A 24,484-nucleotide genomic window follows, 5' to 3' on the forward strand; every position below is an offset into this window, starting at 1 on the left:
AGGCAAACTTTGAAATTTCTTTAAAAAATTCTTTGCTCACTTCATGCTGGATTTTCATGTTTACTAACATACATGGTATTTTTGAAGTTAACTCTTTAATATGTATTATTTTTTAAAAAATCACAATGAGGTCTTAATTTCATTGAAAAGTTAAATTCTTTTGGATTAAAAATTCTATTTAAGGGGCGCCTGGGTGGCTCAGTCGTTAAGCGTCTGCCTTCAGCTCAGGTCATGATCTCAGGGTCCTGGGATCGAACCCCGCATCGGGCTCCCTCCTCCGCAGGAAGCCTGCTTCTCCCTCTCCCACTCACCCTGCTTGTGTTTCCTCTCTCGCTGTGTCTCTCTCTGTCAAATAAATAAATAAAATCTTTAATAAATAAATAAATAAAAATTAAAAAATTAAAACACTATTTAAAAACTATCCTCTAACCATTATAGTGTGTGGTAAGAATCTTACTCTTATTCTTTGTGGTTAGGCTGCATCTTTTAAAGAAAATAAATCTTTGATAGAACTGTTGTTAAAATTCTATTACTTGAGTGATGCAGTATATAATGATCACATTCCAAAACTAAACTGGATTATCTAATGACTCACTTGAGAGGGAGCATTGAATATGCCTATCTAATTTGCCCTGTTGGACAGTAAGCAAAATTTCCAAGCCATATAGTCTTTAAAATGAATACATTTCCCCTTTTAATAATGGCCATCTTTAAATATCAGGGAGTACAGCAAATGCTTAGTTGTAGCATTGTATTTTTCAAGACAATGATATTTATTTAGCAAAAATTGAATTCTGTGATTTACTGGAATTAAATTACTACTTAGGTACAGGAACAGTATTAATATACAGTTTTCATTAAGATGCTAATTTATTTAACATTACTTAACTCTCTAGTGAGTACACACTCTATAAAAAAACCAGAATTCTGAAGTAATGTAATTGCCGAATATTCCCTACAGTATAAGAATTGCACACATTCTTTCAAATTGATTTGTAATGCATTACAGCAAAAGGCTAAGAACTCATGCATTAGCCTACTTCTTTTTTTACCTCATGAGAAAATTAAAGATACAAGTATAAATGAAAGACTTGATATTTCTACAACTGTGTACTCGGTTTTTGTGAAAATAGATTAAACTAGCCTAGCCATCTTGTTATTTTTGTCCCTAAAATAGTGTAGAGATTTTAGTCATTGAGATACAAAAGAAATCCAGTTGCAAAATGTTATGGTGCTGGCATGCAGATAGACATAGAAAATACTGTGTTAAAGCAATAAATAAATTTATGCTTGTGTGCAAGGTAAGATAAGGATCTAATTTGGAGTCTTTCTAAATTGCTATTTTTTAGCACACTGTTTACTGAATAATCCTTCCCCACTATTTTGTAACTTTATCATGTATGTAAAATGTTATATATAAAGCTGTAGAGGAGGTTATATGAGTTACCTATAATTCCACCATCTAAACAATAATAGGATTATGTTTGGTTAATTCTTTCCAATCTTATTTCACATATATATTTTTTCTTACAGAACTCAAAACATACTAATAATTTCATATTCAGTGTTTTATTTATGAATATTTTATAAAAATGTTCCCCACATTATGAAAAGTTATTTTTAAATATTTTTATGTCTATAACAGAAATAATACGTACTTCCCAGTAGCTAGACATTATTGCGGTTTCTGACATTTTTTTTCTACTGCAAATAATACTGAAGTGAACATCCTTTTTTTTACATCTTGGTCAGTATCCTTGAATATTTTCTAAGATTAGAGTTAAGAAGGAGAGTTAAAGAAATAAACCTTTTAAACATTAATACATATTGTTAATTTGCTTTCCAGAATGTTACAGCCATTCACACATTCAGCAGTCTCTCAGAATGTTCATCTACTCACAGTCTCCAGCATGGAGAAATATCATGTGATTATTTGTTTAAATCCTTTGTAATTTGATAGGGAAAACAATGCATCAGATAATTTCTTCAATTTGCCTTTTTTATTAATTAAATTATATACATATACACACATATGTATATGGAAAGAACATCAGCAACATGGCTGAAAAATGTACCAGGTTTGTGTCACACACACACACACCCTCCCCCCACCCCCACCAACAACAAAAATTTGGCATCCATTCATGGAAAAAAGTGCCTTTGTGGAATCCAGCACTCTATGCCAAGGGACCCAGGAAGAGCCTTGCTCCTTATGCATCAGGTAACAGGCAGACAGACCTCGGTACTGGCTGTGGGCCCTGCAAAGGCCCATGAACCAGCTCCAGACTCTCTCAGCTGTGGTCCAGAAGCCCCCAAATAAAACTTTCTTAGACAATCACCCATGGATAAGACAGTGTTTGTGGAAGTCCAGGTTTCTAGCGAAGTTCTAACACACTGATCACACACCTACACACACACACACACACACACACACACACGTACAAAAAAAAAGAAAGAAAAAATAAACCAAATTGGTATGCACTGGACAGGGTAAGAGGAACAGCCGGACTTTATCTGCATCAGCCCTCTTCCAAGGTGGTACAGCACAGGACCAAGAGAGATCTTCTCAGGACATGGTTTCTCCCACAAGGGGAACGTAAGAGCATGTGACTGAGTACCCAGCTTCCCCTGCTGTGCAGGATGCTGTCAAAGAGGCCTACTTCTCTCTCAGTCTTGGCAATGTTTTTTGGATATGATACCAAAGGCACATGCAACAAAAGCAAAAATCAACAAGTAGAATGATGTCAAACTAAAGGCTTCTGTACAGCAAAAGAAACAATCACCAAATGAAAAGGCAACGTATGGGATAGGAAAAAAATACTTGGAAATCATATGTGATAAGGCATTAGTTTCCAAAATATATAAGAAACTCATATAACTCAAGGGCAAAAAACCAAACAGTCCAATTAAACAATAGGCAGAGAAGCCAAATAGTCAACTTTTCCAAAGACATACAAATGGCCAATGGGTACATGAAAAAATGCTCAACATTACTAATCGTCAGGGAAATGCAAATCAAAAGCACAGTGGGATATTACCTCACACTTGTTAGGATGACTGTTATCAAAAGACAAGAAACAACAAGTATTAGTGAATGGGAAGAAAAGGGAACACTTGTACACTATTTGTGGTATGTAAATTGGTACGGCCACTACATAAAACAAAATGATGTTTCCTCAGAAAAATTAAAGATAGAACTACCATATGATTCAGCAATCTTAGTTCTGTGTATATATCCAAAGGAAATGGTATCAGTACCTCAAAGAGATATCTGTGCTTTCATGTTCATTGCAGCATTATTCACAATAGCCAAGATGTAGAAACAACCTAAATATCTGACCATGAATGAATAAGGAAGATGTGGTGTATATATACAGTGGAATATTATTCAGCCATAAAAAGGAAATATATTTGCAAAAGCATAGATGGACCTTGAGGACATTAGCTAAGTAAAATAAGCCAGACAGAGAAGGACAAATATTGTATGATCTCATTTATATGTGGAATCTTAAAAAAAAAAAAAAAAAAAGCCAAACTCATAGAAACAGAAAGTAGAAGAGTAGTTCCCAGAGGCTTGGGTGTGGGGAAATGGGGAGATGTTGGTTAAAGGGTACAAACTTTCAGTTATAAGATGAATATGTTCTGGGACTCTAGTGTACAGCACAGTGATTATACTTAACAATACTGTATTATTTACCTGAAAGAAAGAAATGGTAATTATGTGAGGTGACAGAGGTATTAACTAACCATATTGTTGTAATCATTTCACAATATATTAGTGTGTCAAATCAACATGCTGTACACCTTAAATTTATACAATGATATATGTTGAGTTATATCTCACCAAATCTGGAAAAAAGTAAATAAAACTTTTGCTTACACATTCACTCAAAAAATAATTTCTATTTGGCAATTATCTGTTTATGTCATTTGCCCTTATCTGTTTCATATCTGTTTCATATTGTCACATTACAGTGTGTGTATATATACCCATATACATATATGTTTGTGTATATATGTATGTATACATATACAGAGTCTCTTATATATGTTGAGAATATATTCCTAGTTTATTGTTTTCTTTAAAATTTGGTCTATCACCCCACCCATACCCACCATGGTCACCATTCAGCAGCAGGTAGGAAGATGGTGCTTAGTGAAGAACAAAGGCTCTGACGAATACATGAAGGAAGTAGGAATAGGGATGGCTCTGTGAAAAGTAGGTGCAATGGCCAAACCAGAGTGTATCCATCTCTTCTTTTTTTTTTTAACATTCTTAGTTTATTAATCCCCTCATGAAAAATCTGCACAACCACCACAGATAAAGCCACTGCAGCATCTTTACTCCTTCTATTGTCCAATCTCCAGCTCACTTTTTGCCAGCACCAACATTGGCTTTTGCAGTCCCCCTGACTTTCTTCTTTCTGTTCTTGCATTCCTTTCACTGTTTTCTTGATGTCTTTTTCTTCTCATACAGGCCATGTCTTGCAAGTCTGTGTTTGGGTTCATTTTTCTTTGCATAATCCAAGGAATCATAAATCATGCCAAAGCCAGTTGTCTTGCTACCACCAAAATGGGTTCTGAATCCCAACACAAATATGACATCTGGTGTGGTCTTGTACATTTTGGCTAGTTTTTCCTGAATTTCTGTCTTAGGTACTGTTGCCTTTCCGGGGTGAAGAACATCAATGACCATCTCTTTCTGCTGAAGTAGTCAGTTAGTCATGAACTTCCTGGTCCGGATAGTTACTGTGTTGCTCATAATGGTGGCCGAGCCTGTATCCATCTCTTCTGATGGGAAAAGCCTCACCAAAAAAACTGAGAACACTTTGAAAACAACACAGTTTTCATGTAATCTGGGAGAGAAGTTTGAAGAAACTACAGCAGATGGCAGAAAAACTCAGACTGTCTACAACTTCACAAATAGCACATTGGTTCAATATCAGGAAAGGGATGGGAAGGAAAACACAGTAACAAAAAAATTGCAAGATAGAAAATTAGTGGTGGAATGCATCATGAACAATGTCACCTGTACTTGGGTCTTTGAAAAAAGTACAGTAAAAATTCCATCACCATTTTAGACAGGAATTAGCGTGAGGATGGACAAGCTCAATTCGATGAGCAAATCTCCATATTGCCTTTTTTTTATTATTACTGTATTCAATTACCTTTAACACATTTTACATGCAACTATTTCAAAGTGTTGATTTAATAACAATCATCCCTTTAGTTAGTAAATAAATGTGTTTGTGCTAAAAAAATTAAAAAGAAAACATAAAATTTGGTCTATCATGATTTCTGTAGGCAAAAGATGTTTAAAGAGCCAGTTCTTTTTTTTTTTTTTTTTAATTTTATTATGTTATGTTAGTCACCATACATCATTGGTTTTTGATGTGGTGATCCACGATCCATTGTTTTCGTATAACACCCAGTGCTCCATGCAGTACGTGCCCTCCTTAATACCCATCACCGGGCTAACCAATCCCCCCTCCACTCTCCCCTTAAAAACCCTGTTTGTTTCTCAGAGTCCATAGTCTCTCATGGTTCATTTCTCCCTCCGATTCCCCCCACCTTCATTTTTCCCTTCCTTCTCCTAATGTCCTCCATGCTATTCCTTATGTTCCACAAATAAGTGAAACCATATGATAATTGACTTTCTCTGCTTGACTTATTTCACTTAGCATAATCTCCTCCAGTCCCATCCATGTTGATGTAAAAGTTGGGTATTCATCTTTTCTGATGGCTGAGTAATAGTCCATTGTATATATGGACCACATCTTCTTTATCCATTCATCTGTTGAAGGGCATCTCGGCTCTTTCCACAGTTTGGCTATTGCAGACATTGCTGCTATGAACATTGGGGTGCATATGGCCCTTCTTTTCACTACATCTGTGTCATTGGGGTAAATACCCAGTAGTGCAATTGCTGGGTCATAGGGTAGCTCTATTTTTAAATTTTTGAGGCACCTCCACACTGTTTTCCAAAGTGGCTATACCAACTTGCATTCCCACCAAGAGTGCAAGAGGGTTCCCCTTTCTCCACAACCTCTCCAACATTTGTTGTTTCTTTCCCTGTCCATTTTTTGCCATTCTAACTGGTGTAAGGTGGTATCTCCATGCGGTTTTGATTTGGATTTCCCCGATGGCTAATGATGATGAACATTTTTTCATGTGTCTGTTAGCCATTTGTATGTCTTCTTCAGAGAAGTGTCTTTTCATATCTTCTGCCCACTTTTTGACTTGATTATTTGTTTTTTGGGTGTTGAGTTTGAGAATTTCTTTACAGATCTTGGATACCAGCCCTTTATCTGTAGCGTCATTTGCAAATATCTTCTCCCATTCTGTGGGTTGCCTTAAAGAGCCAGTTCTATAAATACTTTCCTTTTTGATTCATGCCATTACCTTGAAATATTTATTTATATTATCTTTCAGTATACTGTTAATATAATACATATAATGTAAATTATAAATAGATACAGGCACACACATATGGTTTAATCTGTCTAAAATGTATTTGGTTTATGCTGTGAGATAAAAATCTAATGACTATAAAATCTAGTCAGATGGAGAATATATTTGTATAATTTTTCAGCAGGTTCTTAAGATCTTAAATGAAAATGTTTATCTCTTGCCTTCACCTGAGGGCAACATCTTGGCTGGTCACAGATAACATACTATTTTCCTCAAAATTCTATGAACATTTTAAAATTTTCTTCTATCATAAAAATCTGAAGCTAGCCCAAGTTTATACCTTTGTGGCCAGTTTTTTGTTTGTTTGTTTGTTTGTTTCTGTTTTCTTTTCTGATCCTGGCTTGTTGATTCATAAGAATATTTTATACTTTTGAAGTTCATAAATATTACAAGGATGTGTCTAAATGCCTCTTTTTTTATTAATTTTATCTTAAGTATGGCATGCCCTTAAATAAGTCCTTTCTTTGTAACTGAAGACCTTTTTCAATTATGCTGTAAATAATTACTTCTGTTCTAACAGCCCTGGCCTCTCTCATTAGAATGCCTATAATTCTTAGTTTGCATTTCTTTCCTATTTTTTCCCATATCTATAGATTGTTTTCTCATTACTTTTATTTATTTGCTTTTCTCTCTGTATTTTGGGAGACCATCTTAAGCCTATCCCCCCAAAATGAGATTAAATGAAATCACGTATGCTGATAGTTTTCAATACTGGCTTTTTTATTCGAATCACTTGTGAAATTTAATAGTAATAATAATAATAATAAAGATGGCTAGGCTTAGGGCTATGACACTGCACAATTCATGAGACATTCTATTCTCTGCTGGTAGTGACTGCTGGAGTTGTGCAGTGATGTGGAACTGCCTAAGTCCCAATCTAGACCAGTTAAATCAGAATATGGGTGTGGGTTAAAGTGCTAATATTTAAAAATTTTTCTTTAGTTAATCCTAGTGTGCAGCTATGATTAGGAAGATGGGGAGCCAATGGCATATACATAGGGCTTAGCACATATTCTGAAACATACAGTGCTCAGTACATGTTAAACATCCATATCTTCAGCATATGCATCATCATTTAATTATCCACAGTATCAATTTAATTCTTTAGCACAGATTTTAATCTACTTTTGCTATTCCATTTTTTTTAGTCCTTCCTTACTCAATCTCTGTCTGCCTCATGTTCTCATCTTTTGGCTGTCTATCCTTGTTTCATGAAGACCATGTCTTGTTTATCCTATCAAGGATGTCAAGAAATTTTCTAAACTTATTTTCTAATTAGATGCTATTTTCAAAAATAAGAGCTCTATCCAGGCTCAGTTTTGCTAATGGACAAGATGTATGGCTTGGTCCCATGGATTGCTAAGAATGTCTCATCAAGCATCCAGCTGCACTGTGAACCAGCATGCACAGATTCTCAAGCATGGTTCTGTTGAGTTAGAGCTTTTCTCTTATCACCTCTCTCTGGTTCTCTGATTGAAGAGATAGAGTACGCTCCACAACATGTACTGAAGACAGAAGTATTCTAAACTCCATCCATTTTCCTCAATTTATCATTCAACAAATATTTACAGAGTCCTACTCGATGCCAGGTAATGCCCTAGGTACTAGCGAATACAGAGGTGAACAAGCTAGACTAACAGAACTTACATGTTAGTGCTGGAAGCAGATAATAATTATCTACATGAATAAGATAATTTCAAATAGTGCTACTGCATAATAGGAAAAAAAAAATAGGACAGCATAAAAAGGGTCTGGAGGCGAGCAACATTTACTTGCTGGAAATACACCTACTGGGATGCCATGTACCACTACCAATACTTCTGCTCTGATATTTCCAAAGACATTTACTGGTAAGTTGTCAAATGCATATGGAGGAGAAGTTCTATGACTACTTAAAAAGACACTTGCAGAGGAGCAAAATGGTGGCAGAGTAGGAGACCTAAATTTCGTCTGGTCCCAGGAATTCAGCTAGATAGGGATCAAACCATTCTGAACACCTACGAACTCAACAGGAGATCGAAGAAAAGAATAGCAGCAACTCTCTGAACAGAAAAGTGACCACTTTCTGGAAGGTAGGACATGCGAAGTGAATCCGAGGTGATATTCAGGAAGATAGACCGTGGGGGGAGGGAGCCTCTGTCAGCCAGCTACCAGCAAGTGACAGAGCAGCAGAGCACAAAATTGGAACTTTTAGAAGTCTGCTCCGCTGAGGGACATCACTCCAGTGGCTAACAGGGGGTGGAACACTCGCTGGGACAGTGTGGTCTCAGGACCCTCGGGGTCACAGAAAGACCAGGGGTGCCTGAGTGTGGCAGAGCTCCCAGGTATGGAGCGGGGAAGCTGGCTGCAGAGACGGAGCTGAGGAGTGGGCTCTCAGCTCGGGGTTGCCATAAACCGTGATCGGCAGCACAGTTGGGCCACCACTCGTCCAGCAGGGACCCAACAAGCGGCAGATCCGGGGAGACTCCCCTTCCTCTCCCGGGAGGAGCGGCGCGGGAGTGCACCACAGGAATCTGCTGGGCTTGGAGACTCCAAACAGGGTCATGTGCCAGAGATAGAAATGCTCAGTCACAGGCTGGGTGAGCACGGAGTGCGGCTGGAGACGAGGGAGACAGGAGTGATTGACTGCTTTTCTCTGAGGGCTCACTGAGGAGTGGGGCCCCGAGTTCTCGGCTCCTGGGTAATGAGATCAGCACAACTTTGCTGGGCAGACAGTTGGTGAGAGCTTGGACAGAAAAATCTTCATCAGTTCTCAGGGTACAGCCAGGGTACAGCAAGAAGCCTTTATTATCCTAGATGTGATGGAGGCCTCCTTCGTGTATTAGAATTATTGTTAATTTATTCATTCAGCAACTATATCTACTATTTCAATGCAGAATATGATGTTGGGCTACAATACCAAATGTGGAAGGTATGACACCTTCTCTCATGGATTTTACTCCTGTCTTGCATGTAGTGAGGTCTACTTGTAGGCTCTTTGGTTCCAGTGACCTCTCTGAAGTCAATCTGGTAGAACAAACCCACGGGTAGATAAGTCAAGAATAAAATAAAATTTGTAGGAAAAAAAGAGTGCAGGATATTTTTTAAAAGGACTTATAAACAGGGGCCCTTGGGTGCCTCAGTCAGTTAAGTGTCCGACTCTTGGTTTCAGCTCAGGTCATGATCTCATGGATTGTGAGATAGAGCCCCGTGTATGGCTCCCTGCTCAGCGATTCTTGAAGATTCTCTCCCTCTGCCCCTCCCCCCATTCTTTCTGTCTCTGTCTCCCTCTCTCTCAAATAAATAAATAAATCTTAAAAAAAAAAAAAGAAAAGGACTTATAAACAAAAGGGAAGAAGGGAACTGAGATAAGGGAAAGAAGGAAAGGGTGACAGAAAACAGAAATAACACATTTATTATGGAGAAAGGAAAGTTCCATGGAAAGCTTTCTCAAGTGTAACAGGCTGCACATCTCTGATATTATGGCCTTTCTAAATTAGGTGTTGAATATCTATTATGCCTAGCTCAAAACCTTGTGTTTATTATTCCATGAAAAATATTTTATGGAATGAATTAAAGAAAATAAGCAGCAAGGGCATCCTTTGAGTGTTTAGGGACTCATTTTCAATGAAAATTTTGCATCAATCTCACTGCTGCAATAGTAACCACCTGCTGTCAAACCAGCGTTCCAATGCTACCTTTTGCCTTTAATTCAACTGTAAGTTTTAAGACCTTAATGAACTTTTTCAGCCTGGAAACTTCAAGAAAATTATGCAGACAACTGTAACCACTGTGCCCTGAATTCAGTTAAGAAATGGCTTATTACGGCAGCTAAAATCACAGTTATCTTCTTGGAAAAAAACCTTATTATTTTAACAAAAGAACAAATAGGTAGAAAATGTGTCCAATGGACATCCTGTATTATATATTAATTTCAATTTAAATCACAAAATATTTATTGAGCACTTACTAACTACAGGATCCCTTAAGATTAAGATTACATGCTTAATACTCAATAGAAACTACAGAGTTTAAAAAGCAGAGGCTGTAGCTTCTGCCCTTAAACAGGTTATGATCTTATTGTACAAGGGAAAATAAAATAGCCTCATTATAAATTTTAAAATTAGGAGAATATGCCATAAGAGAGTTGAAAAATACATATAAAAGAAGGAATAAGTTGTATCGGACTGGGGGATCAAGAAAGTATTTACTAAAAAGATGACACTGGAGGTGGTCTCAGAATATTACCAGAATTTAAAAAAATAAAGATCAGACACTATTCTGGGTCGAAGAAACAGCATAAGCCAAGGCACAGAGGCAGAAATTTATGTGCTGTTCAGGGAAAAGTCTAGTTCATATGGAGCACTAAGTAACACAAAAGCAGCAGTGGGAGAATCAGACCATGCTGTGAAGGACCATGAATGTTTCAGGGAAACCCACACACAAATTTATAAATAATGGAACAATTGTATTTGTTGTAAAAGAGAGGACACCATAAGAGCTTTTTATTAGGAAGAATATAGGCAGTAGTACGTAGGATGGATTACAGCAGGGAAAGGCTGGAATTTAGAATCAAATATAATAGACAAAAAGAAACAATACGTATTGAAGTTTGAGGGAGCCCAATGAGTTGGCACTCTCTTTTCTCTGGCCTACCTCTGGATCAACTGAAATTGATAGAGGAGATGGCAGACAAGTATAAAAATATTGAAGGCCATGGTTTAGGGATGCAGCAACAATAGACTTCCTAACATGGAATCTTAGCATATTATAGACTTAGCCACTGCAAACTGCCCTACAAAATTTTGGGTGTAAAGGAGGAAAGCAGAGAGGAAAGAAGAGGAAGGGGTTAAACCAAATGCCAGGCCCTTTCCCCTAACACACCAGGGGAAGAGAGAGTGAAGAGCCAGACAGAGGTCTAGAGTGGTATCATGGAGGACCTCTCTCTATGGGAAGCTGGCAAAGTGTTCCCCCATCCCCAACAGAAGGGTTTCTATTTTCTTGGGGGAAAAATGATAGCTGACATTTACTACCTGCAAAAACTCCCTAAGCACTTTACTGACATTGTCTCATCTAATACTCAAGAAACCCTTGGATATAGGTGTTGTTATTATTTCCATCTTACAGGGCTGAAAAAGATAAGTAAATCGGGCAAGATGGCACAGCTCATAGTGGCAGACCCCAAACCTAAAGCCCTAGGGTCCACAATCCTCTCCCCAACTGCCATCCCAAGAGATGTCAGGAGAGGGCTCTAGAAAATGCTTATTCCTCAGGGTACAGCTTGGGGACAAAGAACTGGGAAGGAGTCAAGGAACTAGAATAGAGCTTTGCAAGGGAAACCAACTGAAAAAAACACCTCCTGCATAGTCTTATCATGAAGACTCAGAACAGTTTTAGTAGACTGATGGGGTGAAAGCTTGGTTAGAGACACAGGAAAGAATAAATATAAAGAAGTGGAAGCAACAAGAGTATATTTTCAAGAAATGTAGCATTTGAAGGACAGGAGAGTTACAGTATGACAGCTTATGAGAATTGGAAAGTTGAGCAAAGATGTTTCCGGTAGTTTGTTATGATATCTAAGAATGTTTATAAGAAGAGAAGACACTTCTGGTGGAGAAGGACAATTTGAAGATGCAAATGAGAGGGAACAAACATAGGGGCTTAGGTTCCAAAAGAGGCAAGAAGAAATGAGATTGAGAAACAATATACCTTAAAATCAGAGGCGTCACTGGTGGAGAGACACAGAGTTCTTTGAAGACAGAAAAATAGAGGAGTTTCAACTAGGTACACCTCAAACACAAATTAGAGAAATCACTCAGGGTTTGACAAGGATAGATTGAGCGCTGAAGGCTTGCATCTAGGGGGAATTGCCACAGTTCTCCTTGGAAATGGGATAGGGAATCAATAAACAATAAACAAAAGATTGCTGAGAAGTGACAACCAGCTGAGGCATGTTAGTGTGGATGCATGGTGGAAGCTTTTTTGACATGGTTTAAATAATATATAGTGACCAAAAAGCAATTCATAACACTTTAAACCTATGATTTTTCTTGTGTTTGAAGCATATGAACAGATTCAAGTCCTTTTGGCCAAACCTATTATGAGCTTAATGCTTTGGTGGCTAAATGACCACACACACACACACACACACACACACACACACAAATGAAATAAAGAATTGAATCCATTATTTTACTAATTCATGCCATTAAACAATCCAAACAACAAACCCAATATTTTAGATCAAAATATATTTTTGTGCTGAGAAAAGGCCAAATAGCTCTTTCAATACAGGGAAAACTGAGAAAAGGTGTGCTTAATCTTCCAAGTCTTATACCAGAGAACAGCAACAGATGCTGTATGTGTGGAACAGAAAATTATTCTATGCTATTTCAAAAAGGAAATCCTAAGGCTTAAATCACACCTTATTCTCTTCATTTTACTACTGCTTCAGTACTGTTTTTCTTTATAATGTTTCTCTTAAACATCCTAATTTTTTAATAAACTCCATTGTTTAGGAAAATATGATTAACACTATGTCTCTAGGTCAGTAAAATGAAAGAGACTTCAGGTGTCTTGGGTATTTAGCCACTGTCTGCAATTTTATTTGATGGGAAAGTGGGAGGGAGAATGAAGGGGGAAAGGTGGTACAAGAGAACTTGACATTTACAAAGTGCCTACAACTTGCTGATATTATATGTAGTGTAATAAAATGCTTTCAGCCTGTGTATTGGAACCCATTCATAAGTCATGAAATCAACATGATGGCCCATGAACCAGGCTTTTAAAAAGTGAAATAGAATAAAATAAAATGAAACTGAGTACAACACATATGCTAAGAAAAAGTTCAGTTTAGAGAAACTTTTGTCTTGGTTATATATAAACACACACATACATATCTATCTGTGAACCCCAGGTCATGATGTAAATTTTTTTTTTTTTTTTTTGCTGTGGATTGAGATGGCTTAGGCTTGTAAGCCCCTTGCAACCGAGGTTATTTGAGAACTGCAGTGGGATTAAGGAAAATCAGGCAGGCCTGGTTTAGGAGGAGAAAATGTTCTCTTCCCCTTTAACTCACGTTGCAAGTTCTCAGTGCCCGGTTTTGCAGGGAGCGGCTCTTGCGTATATTGGATTGTAGGTATTCTTTCTTAGAGGCATGATTGTTCCCAGAAGGAGGGTGGCCAGAATCGTTCCGGGTTTAGGCTTGATCAAAACAGGATATAGTTTGTTCTTGTTTCTTCTTGCATGTCTTAGATTGTTTTCGCTGTGCCTTGTGTGCTTTCTGTCAAAGATGTTGATGTGATCATTTTTCTTAGCTAAAAGTACATATTGTCATGTTTATTTGATTACTGCAAGTATATAGCTGTGTGGGAAATAAACGGCAGTATGCAGTTGCAAGTGCTGCCTTTGCTCTGCATCCCCTGTGTCCTGGTGATTTCGCGACCCTTACCCAGGGACCCCAACGCACTAGACGTTGACAGTGGATAATGGTCAAAACAGTTCCAAAGTCATCAGTTTAATGTTTTTGGCTAGCAATTATTCATTCTACTTTTCCCAGCATCCAAATTTCCTTTTGAGGTCTTGAGATAGAAATTCCTAGATCAGCTTCCTGGTATGGAAGCTGAGGGAAGCCAAATCAGCCAAAAGGACACTCCTTCCTGAGACTTAGAGTCTTGAGCAGGTGATACAAGGATGAAAAATGTAAATAGTTGGCACACACCCTTTCTAGCGGTGGCATCCAGACCTGTTTAGGTTAGGAAACCATTTCTGTGGTTCCTGTTGCCATAGTTTCTGCTGATTGCTGCCCATTCTTTAGCTTCTTGTCAATATTTTAAGTCCTGACTTCCCTCTGATAAATCCTTTTTGCTCATTAGCTGGAATCAATTTTTGTTATTCTAATTGGCTCATTTAAACTTCAAAACTATCCTATGACGTAGGTATTATTTTTATTTTACTAATGAGAAAAGTAAGATTCATGGTGATCTGGTAATTTTGCCAAAGGTCATCTTGCAGGTATGATATTCAGATCAGGTCACTGTGACTTAAAGTTTATCCTCTTTCTATTAAATAATGCATACTGAGCTGGAAATAGCAAACAGTGATATATTTCATATGCATAATAATTTTATGCAGATTTGTCAGAAAATAGTTTTTATTTTATTTGAGTGAATCAAAATCAATAGTTTTCCATTAACTTCAAAATAAAGTTCAGCAGTCTTGAGATCTTACAGAAAGTTTTAAGATTATGCATGTTGAGAGAAAATATAGCTTAGACTGCTTTGCTGATATTTCCATTGATTTTAAGAAAGAAAGGTCTATTATCCTATCAGTTGCATCCCATTAGCAATAAACCAGAGTTCTGGAACTCTCAAGTTCTATCAAATGAAGGTGAACAGCTCAGAAATTATCCTAAGAAATGCATCAGTGTCAACAAATAAGAGATAGACTGGATAATTCAGCTGAACAACACTATTTTTCATCAACATTATAAATTCAGCTCCTCCATTCCTCTAAATCTCCTCCCCAAACACACACACACACACACACACACACACCCTCAATCATTTATTCCTGTTAATTCTTTTTGTTACCACCCCTCCACATACACCCTATAGCACAGTCTCTCATCTTCTTAGCTTGCATTATAGCTAAGGCTTTTAACTTGTATTCTTAAGTCAAGCCTCAGTTTCCTCAAGTCCATGTTTTCCATTGCTGCCAGAGCAAAGCATGATTCTCTATCATTCATGCTTGAAACGCCTCATGGGCTTTCTATTATTTAAAGAATAAATTATAATATCTTTATTTTAATACATATTAATATTCATCAATATTTTAAAGCTTGGAGTTTTCCAAACACATTATATGTGGTCTTATATCTGTGCCATTACACATGTTGTTTTAACTGTGTGGAATGCCCTCTCTCAAACTGCCCTCCTGGAAAAATCCTGTTAATCCATAAAAACCCAGTTTTGATGTTACCTCGTCCAGGAAGTCTTCCCAAATATTTTCTAATACCATTGTAGAGTTAATCAAACTCTCCTTTATTATCTCTATGTTTTGTATATATAGTCTGTTCTTGTTCATTTATTCAACCATTATTTTACTGAGGCACTATTCTAGACTCCGAGGATATACCAGTTGACTAAAACAGATAAAAATATCTAAATTCACAAGACAAAATAATCAGTAAGAAAAGCAAGTAAAATATATCAAAAGTAAGGTAGATATAACTTCTTAGGAAAGAAAAGAAAAGTATCAGGGATAGGGGGTGACATTTCTATGAGGGTAGTTAGGGAAAGTTTTACTGAGCTGCATTTGAGTTAGGACATAAAGGAGGAGAAGGTGTGAGCCTTGGGAATGTCTGAGGAAGAGCGTTTCAGGGAGAGGGAACTATAAATGCAAAGGTGCCCCGGTAGGAATGTGCTGGGCAAAATCAAGAAAAGAGTGACTGGAATCAGGGTTAAAAGACACAGTCAGAGGATACCAGGTCATGGAGGATTTGGGCATGAGCTTTGAATGAGATGGGAAGCCATGGAAGGGATCAAAATAGATAAGAGATATGATCCGAGTTGATTTATAAGCTCACTCTGCACAAATTCTGCCCTCATCCAAATACCCCAATCAAATGCTGAGACCAGATTAGACAGACAAGGTGTCTTTACTTTCATGTGATGCTTATGAACAACTGTGAAAACAGAGCATCTGCTGATTTTGGCCTAAGGTAGTTCCCAACTAAGACCTGCCAGATATATATAGCAAGTCTGTCCTTCACTCCTAATATTTGAATATTAGGTCACAAATAGTTCAAAGGAGAATAGTGTATGATCTACTTTCCCTAGGGCTGTCCATTTGTGAACATCTGAACATAAAATTAATGCAAGGACAAACATAAAAGGATTCTGAGGTTAGAAAAGCACTATGCAAGAGTATTGGAAAACTAATTTGGAAGTTACTTTAGTGGTGATTTAGCGACATCAGCCAATTAAAAGTAGAGTGGGAGAAAGAAGGGATGGTGGTGTGGATTTGATATTTAAGATACCCTATTGTGAGAAGGTAAAAGACAGAAGTTCCACAACATACGTTTACAGTTTTAATGTAGGCAATTTTCTGATATTTTAATGGTCCTATTTGGAAAGAGATACATGTCTACTGTAGTTGCTACTTAAACTTATCATATATTCTTCCAGTGATCTTGTTTTTAAGCCTGAAAATTAAGGAAACTCACATTAGTACTTCATTAATCAAATGACTGCATCTGAACTAAAAAGTAAAATGTTAGAAACCCCAAAGTTCTTGAAGACACTTGTCTTCCTAAAATAGTCCCATCTGTCACCTTAGAGCCAAAAAAAGCACAGGAAATTATGGTATGCCTTTCCTCACCTTTATATAATAACGTCATAGTTCTCACTTACTAAAATATTTCCAGTAATATGTTCCTTAACTTTATCAGCTACATAACTTGTCATGCCACTGTAACTGCACAGAAAAGGTAGGTGAAATTTATATGGACTGCACACTAAGGTGAGCTCTGGAATCAAGTGCGTTCAGTCCTGGCTTCACCACACACATGTGATGTTGGTCAAGTTATTTAACCCCTTTGTGACCCGGTTTTCTTCTCTGTTACAAGAGGCTAACAACCTACCTTACAAGTTATTATGTCAATTAAATGGGATAGTAAGTAAAATGCTTAGAACAGTGTCTAGAACAATGTAAGAGCTCAAACATAATGTTAAATATGTCAAAAATATGTAGAAAACTCTGGGGATACCAAAATACCTGCATAGTATAGCAAATGTGCATATAAAGTCTTCAGTATCTAAAACAATTTAAATAAATACATTGAATCCTTTATATGCCTCCCTCTATTATATTTATTACCAATCCAATTTACCTATCTTAGCCTTTCTCGTATCTTTGCAACTCTTTTCATTCAAGAGGCCTACATTCTTTCACCAACAGGGCCTTTTAGAAATGGAAGCAGCCACACTGCTATGGGTAACCCTATAAGAAGCAGGGGGGAAAAAGGGAGAGAGGGAGGGAGGGAGCAAAAAAGGAAACCTTTATTAAGCAACAGGTCTTGTCTGGAGACCTAGTGCTTCACCAGAACAGAGGATCTGTTTCCTTCCCAATTCTTAAGACCCAGCATCCAACAAAAGATTCTTAGGGAAATCTCTCATATGGTTCTTTTCCTCTTTGTACAGCTTTACTAAGAGCAGGATGAGTCTCTAAAAGGTACATTGATTTCATTATACACATATATATATAGAATGCATATTATGTATTATTATATATGATAAAATGTATTTTCTATAATAAAATGTTATAATTGATCATATATTATATACAGTATAGTATTATATAATGTATATAGACAAAATTATATATAATATAATAATATATACACATATTTATGTATTTCTTAAGCTGCTTTAACACTGATTCTTCTAAATAGGCCACCTACTTTAGAAATGTTTCATTGACCCTTTCCTAAAACCTGCTTCCGCCATCCATGCAATTACTGGGCTACAGGCAGCCAGGTGGCCCAAGACCCTTGCCAGATATAAAGGGACAATTGATCCAAAGCCATAAAAAAAAACCTCTCTTCTTGGAGAATTTAGACTTGGGGCTGAGAAGGGTATTTCTTCTTACTGGAAGACTGACCTTATATCATGTAAATGTAGGTGCTTATTTACAAACATGTATTCTACCATGACAGCTGAAGAAGAAGAGGAAGCTGGTCCACACAGGGAGAGGGAAGTATTTTGCAGACGGGCAGTGATGGGATTTATATGCCTGGTACTAGCTAGTTTTCTTATACCTAGATGTGGTCTTTACTGATTATAAATTCATCTTTTTCACCTAAGTTAGTTCAAATTCGTTTCTGTAACTTGTAACCAAGAGTCTTTATTAATATGTCCAGTTTAATGAAAGGATAACATATATGAAATACCTATTATGTTTCATGTATTGAGTATACAAAGTGAAAAAATATGGTTCTGGCATTTTTGATGTTGCATTTATCAAGAAATAAGAGGTGTAAAACACAAGCTGTGACAGAACACGGTAAACGGACCTATCTGTGGAATGTATTCTAGGTATAGCTATTAATAAACAATATTTAACCCTTGGTTTCTCAGCCTAATTATTCCTTTGATCTCTTCTTTGCTGAGGAGTACATCCATAGACCGACTCCCACAGATTATCAGCTCCACCTTCCAAAGCTATTTCATAGAGTCATCTTCTTCACCTGGATGGTGAGCTTCCTGGTGAGCCTTGCCCCTCCATAGGAGCCTTACCTAGGCATTCTACTGCTTTTCCAAGCCAAAGAATCTGTCCACAAAGCTACAGCTCTCGGCTAGAGCAAACTGCTCCGGCACAGTCACCTGAGCAGCAGGTACGAACCCGATGTCGTGGAGCTGTTGGGGGCAAACTGGCCCATACACCAATGATAGAGTATATTTCCTAATAACAGAATTTTCTCCTGGAATGTTATGGAATAAGATTCCAAGCACAAAGAGACTGTCCTATTCATTTGTTCTTGTTGTTGTGGACCCTAATATTTGTAGAATTTAAAAATTATAAGCATAATTCAGCCTTGTTTAAAATTAAAAGTTAACATCGGAAGCTAAACATTTCTAACAGTAGGAACTTTGGGAGATTAAGAAAAGTTGAGCTATGAAAACACAATTCAATGAGAAGGACACTACATCTTGTTATATTGCTAAGATAAATATTTGCAAGTCACATCTTTTGAAGGCACCAAGACTATAAATATCAGACAGCTGAAGAAGAAGGTTCTATCTTGTAAGATTTATATATTTGGCTTGTAGCTATTAGAAAAGCATTTTGTTCCTTATAGGTTTTTCAATTATATTTTACTTCTAACTATAATGACTAATTGTCATATGAACATTAATCTCAAGACTATAAAATGTAGGTATTCTGGGAAAATGAATGCACTCACTATACATTTGTGACAGAAAGATGGAGATTTTGAATATTTAACCACTTTCTATGATCTTGCTATAGTTGTCTCAGTCTGTGTAAAATCTGGTCATATTCTCTGGGCTTTAGAAACCACCTATTTCTATCTTTACATCATTTTTGGTAATAGTATAAATAAACAATAACTAAGACAAATATTTTTAAAGCTAGAGAATATCAATTTCTTCAAGGTATTCATTTATAAAAACCTTGAATTTTAGAAAGCATCAATTTCATTTCCAATGTTTTGCTTCGTACAATCCACTGTACCCAGAGATCAGTTTTATTTGAACAGTTCAGAAAGAAAAGCATTAAAAATGTTTTTTGATGGGGCCACAGTTCCTCTTTTCCTTACTGCATTATACCTAACTCTTGCACATTTATATTACCATTCCTGCCCCTAAACATAAATGAATTTGTGATCTTTATTTTAAACTATCTTCCCACACAACTATATTTATGTTTTCAATGTTTGTTTACTTGTACCCATTAGGAAATGTTAAAGCATGAATGAGACACAAGGAACTGCAATTAACATTAAGAACAAAAAGATAATTTATCATTTTACCAAACAACAAAACTTACTGTTAATAATTCATAATAAAGGCAGCAGCTATCAATTAGGAAAAAACAAACAAATCAAATTGGGGATAGAAGTGGCAAAACAGGCACAGTCATCAAATTTGCAATTTATTAGCTGCTTTAAATTATCAGTGATAGGTGATACCTACCCAGAGGTATGGCTACAGCACAGAAGAACAATTAGTGAATGCATGGCTAATGGCTCTATTTCTGGTTCTGCTCCTATTTCCCAAAATGGATAAATAAATGAGAACTCACTAACCAAAACTAGTAAGAGTTGTTAAGAAATAAAAATTTGCTAATATAAGCTATCTCTAACCTAGGAAGGAGCTTGATCCAAAAGTCCTACTACTAAACTGGTTGGTTAGAACTTTTAATAAAGTTATCACTACTGGCCTGAATCCCCAAAAACCTACATAGCCAATAAGTAATTGAAATATAAGGAAGGTTAACTGTCACCAACTGATCTAAGACCTCTTGGGTTCTTTTGACTTGTAACAATGGTTTTTAAAGATTTGAGGTACTTAAAGTTTAGCTACTTCTGCTAAACACATAGATATTTATTGAATAAATGCTTATTAGGTAGAAGGTACAATATAGTTCATGCATTACATTATTTAAGTCAAAAGATTCTCCAGTTTTCTGCCTTATTTTAGGTGCTCTAATTATACCAGGCTTGAAAGAATTACTCAAGGCAGACACAGGAACATTCCAGAGATAGGATTCTGTTTTCCTTATGGTTTCCATTAGGAAAACAGACATTATTCTCAACCAATGGCTGGACAGAGTACCATTTTAGAATTGTACCTGGAAACTTCCTTGAGGCTACAGACCATAGCCATAACTAGATTCTTATTCCCTATTTAGAGTATCTCTAAAATATTTTAGCCAAGCCATATCTTGAATACATTTTATTTCACCAATGAAATGGTGGGTGAATACTTGAATAAAAAAAATACTTGCAGAATCAAAAAAACGGAAATATGCTTAAGTGCCTTGAGAATCTTTGGAGGCGGAGTATGATCATTTTAGAAAATATTCTTCTATAAACGATGCACATAAAAATTGCTTCTAATGTCAACCAGATCTTTCCCATACTCTTTATTTCTGGTTCTCAAGGAACCCTGACATCTGATCCTCCTTCACTAATCTGATATTATAAAATAAGGCAGCATACTGCCATGCAGAGATCATAGGCAGACAAAGCTAGTACCTAACAGGACTCTACGGCTTGCTAGCTGTGTAACACAATTTTCTGTATCGTGAAGATTTGAGCTTGTCTTAGCTCAGTCTGTCATAACAGAATACCATAGACTGGGTGGCTTACAAGCAACAGAAATTTATTTCTCAGAGTTCTAGAGACTGAAAGTCTGAGATCAGGGTGTCAGAATAGTTGGGTTCTAGAGAGGGCCTTCTTTTGGGCTGTAGATGGCCACTTCTTCATTGTATCCTCACAAAGTGGAAAGAGAATGAGGGAGCTCTCTGGTGTATCTCTTTTATAAGAGCACTAATCCCATTCATGGAGCCTCCACCCTCATTACCTAATTACCTTCCAGAGGCCCTTATATTTGTGGGGAGGTACGGTTTTTGTGGGGGGGGAGTTGTTTTTGTTTTTTTAAGATTTTATTTATTTGAGAGAAAGAGCGAACAAGCAGGGCAGGGAGGAGCAGAGGGAGAGGGAGAAGCAAACTCCCCACTGAGCAGGGAGCCTGACAAAGGGCTTGATCCCAGGACCCTAAGATCATGACCCGAGCCAAAGGCAGACTCTTAACCAACTGAGCCACCCTGGTGCCCTAGGAGGTAGAGTTTTAACATAAGAATTTGGAGGGTAGAACACAAACATTCAGTCTAAAATGGAAGTCGTAAATGTAACTGTTGGGGTTAATGTAGAGCATGAAACCAGCCATAATACCTGGCTTGCTAAAATGTAACACGGAGGCCACTGAGGGCAAGGGAGGGTTTCAGAGAAGGGAGTGGGCCTTTGGAATGCCAGGGCTGCATGACCACTCTGCCATAGGAATGCCATGGGGAGTTAACTTCCCTGAAGCTCTCTTAGCCCAAACAGCTGCCCTGTGATCTAAGAGATGTGTGCATTGTCCCTTAGGCTATGTTTAGTAGAACACGTAGATTAGCGTATATTTCCCATAAATCCTCTCAGTTTCAGTAAGACCCCTTGTCACACATCATGTGCTTGAGAAACAGTGATAAGGATATTCTGAAGGACCAATAAAAGCGGGAGCAAAGAAGAGCAAAGGGTCTTAGTCTCTGAGCACTGATCCCCCTTGAGTTATCCTCTCTTTCATGGCAAAGTTTGGAGTAATCTTTCATCCATCCATACAGGGATTGCTGGCCATTCCCAGCATGTAAGTGAACTGGCACAGTTCCAGATATGCAGTGGGCACACCACAAATGGTAGGTGACATAATCCATCTTATCAGGAACTTTTTATCCCAGACAGGATGGTGGTGTTCCTGTACCCCTGAGCACACTGTGCCCATGCCTGACCCTGAACCTTTGCTCAAACTATTCCTAGGAATGCTATCCCTTTTCACCTCTGGCTCATAGTCATGTTAACTATGAGGTCCTCATTCCCCCTCAATATTATTATGAGATACTTCTTACCTTAAACTGTCATAAATCTGGCTGAGAATTTATTCATAAGCCTAAGATTTCCCTGGTTCTTGGTCTTAATATCCCAGTTACTGAACAAGTCACACCTTCCAGCATTAAACAAAGAGAAAAAAGCAACAGAACATTTACTGTCTGTAGGTCCCCAAAATAGGTATTTTATACAATTACTGAATAAAATTTCTCCCCTGCCAGGTGGCGATGAAAATGAGGATGCTGAGTAGGGCTAATACAGAGAAATTTACAATAAAAAAATGACAAACTGAGTTAGGATAAATTATTCAGAACAAGACTTCAAGCCAATGGAGAATCAGCTGGGGTTGTAGAAAGAACCAAGGTATGGATGTGAATGGTTTGAAAACCCTGGAAATCTAAGGGAAGGCCTTGTCAGGTAGGAGAGGAGCCAAGAGGCACTCCTGGTCAGGATTCAATGCATTTGAAGTACTGAAAGAACTTATATAGATCAGCTTATAAGCAAAATTTAAGTAGACAGGTAGATAAATAAGTATATAGATAGTGAGCTATCACTAGATTAATACATATAAGAGCAAATTTTAAAGGTATACCAAAACCTTTATCTAATCTTATTCCCTTTTAAGAAGGGTTTCATTTATGATTCCTCCCACAAGACCGTGAACTCCTCAAAGGCAGAGGCTGCTTATTTTCCTCTGATTCTCCAGGTGATTCCCAAAAATAGGTTTATTAAAAGAAATAAAATGTCAGCTATCTTCTAGGTGTCCTCTTTGCTGACTAAAATTAGTGCCAATAGAATGGCTCCCGCCTCAACTTTGTATTTAAGTAGATAGCATCTTTCGTCCATAAGAACGATCCTCTTTTCCCTCAAAACATCTCAATCTTGTAATGAGAAGCAGGTGTTCTTCTTTCTTTGTGGATAAATTATAAAACAAAGAGGTGAACAGACGGCTCAGGAAAAGCAGGCAGCTGCTGAGGCAGGAGTGAATTTTGGTTATTCTGTGTCCCTGGCTAGCAGGCTTTGCATGCTGATTTCCCTGCCGAATCTACTCCAACAAAGCCAGCCATTTGCCAGAGTGGAAGCTATGCCTCCTCTATAGTGGATGCATATTCAGCTGTGAAGCTTAGGTTTTACTGCCTGAGAAAGTTTATTTCAGGACAAAGATAGTATGGATATATGTGAATTCCTGGCATTGAAAGCTGTGCCACAGAGAATGTCAGTAATTTCGGACAATTTATGTTCAATTGGATTAGCCCCAAAGCAACATGAGCTTTAAAGACATCATGCACATAAAGTACCCAGCACAGTACTGCTGCCCTGTCAGAGCCTTCTCCTTTTTTTTGTCCCCTGCTCTGCACACTAGGAGACTGACCTTTATGAATTGCATCAATTGGGTTTCCTTGTCCTCTGTCTTAGCCAATGTGATCGCCAGCAGAAAATCAAAGAGTAGCAAGAGAGAGAGATCCAGTCCTAGCTCTCTTCCTGCCAGGCTGCAGTTCTGTTCCTTTAATTGGGGTGCAGCTTCTTCCTGGTGACCTATTTCTTGCAGCCACAGGCCATACCAGGTTCCAATGACCACTCTGACCTCATGATCTGGCAGGTCCTATCTTGCTTCATGGTACTTTGGTGGTTCCCTTCACTTTACCATACCTTTGAAAAAAGTTTCTTCATTAAATTATCTTTGTTTACCCTTCTGGATGTTTCATGTGTTTCCTACAGGGATCTTGACAGATACATTAATGCTTGCTCCTTTCCAGGAAAAACATCAGAGCTAAAGGTATCCTTGCTGCTTTCCATGGTACTGAAGGCTCTGGCAATCAGTAGATCAAGGTTCTATTCATGTTATGTTTGCAACCCATAAAATTG

The 24,484-nt window shown here is 37.5% G+C and overlaps 1 protein-coding gene and 1 pseudogene across 5 annotated transcripts in view; both read right to left on the minus strand.

Annotated features, from left to right (window-relative positions):
- GRM1 (glutamate metabotropic receptor 1) overlaps positions 1 to 24,484 on the minus strand; it is a 395,415-nt gene that overhangs the window by 159,276 nt on the left and 211,655 nt on the right. The gene's annotated exons all lie outside the window — the stretch shown is intronic.
- On the minus strand, positions 4,032 to 5,236 carry LOC116634436 (annotated as a pseudogene).

Source organism: Phoca vitulina, unplaced genomic scaffold, assembly GCF_004348235.1.
Source record: "Phoca vitulina isolate PV1807 unplaced genomic scaffold, GSC_HSeal_1.0 scaffold9, whole genome shotgun sequence".
Taxonomy (NCBI): domain Eukaryota; kingdom Metazoa; phylum Chordata; class Mammalia; order Carnivora; family Phocidae; genus Phoca; species Phoca vitulina.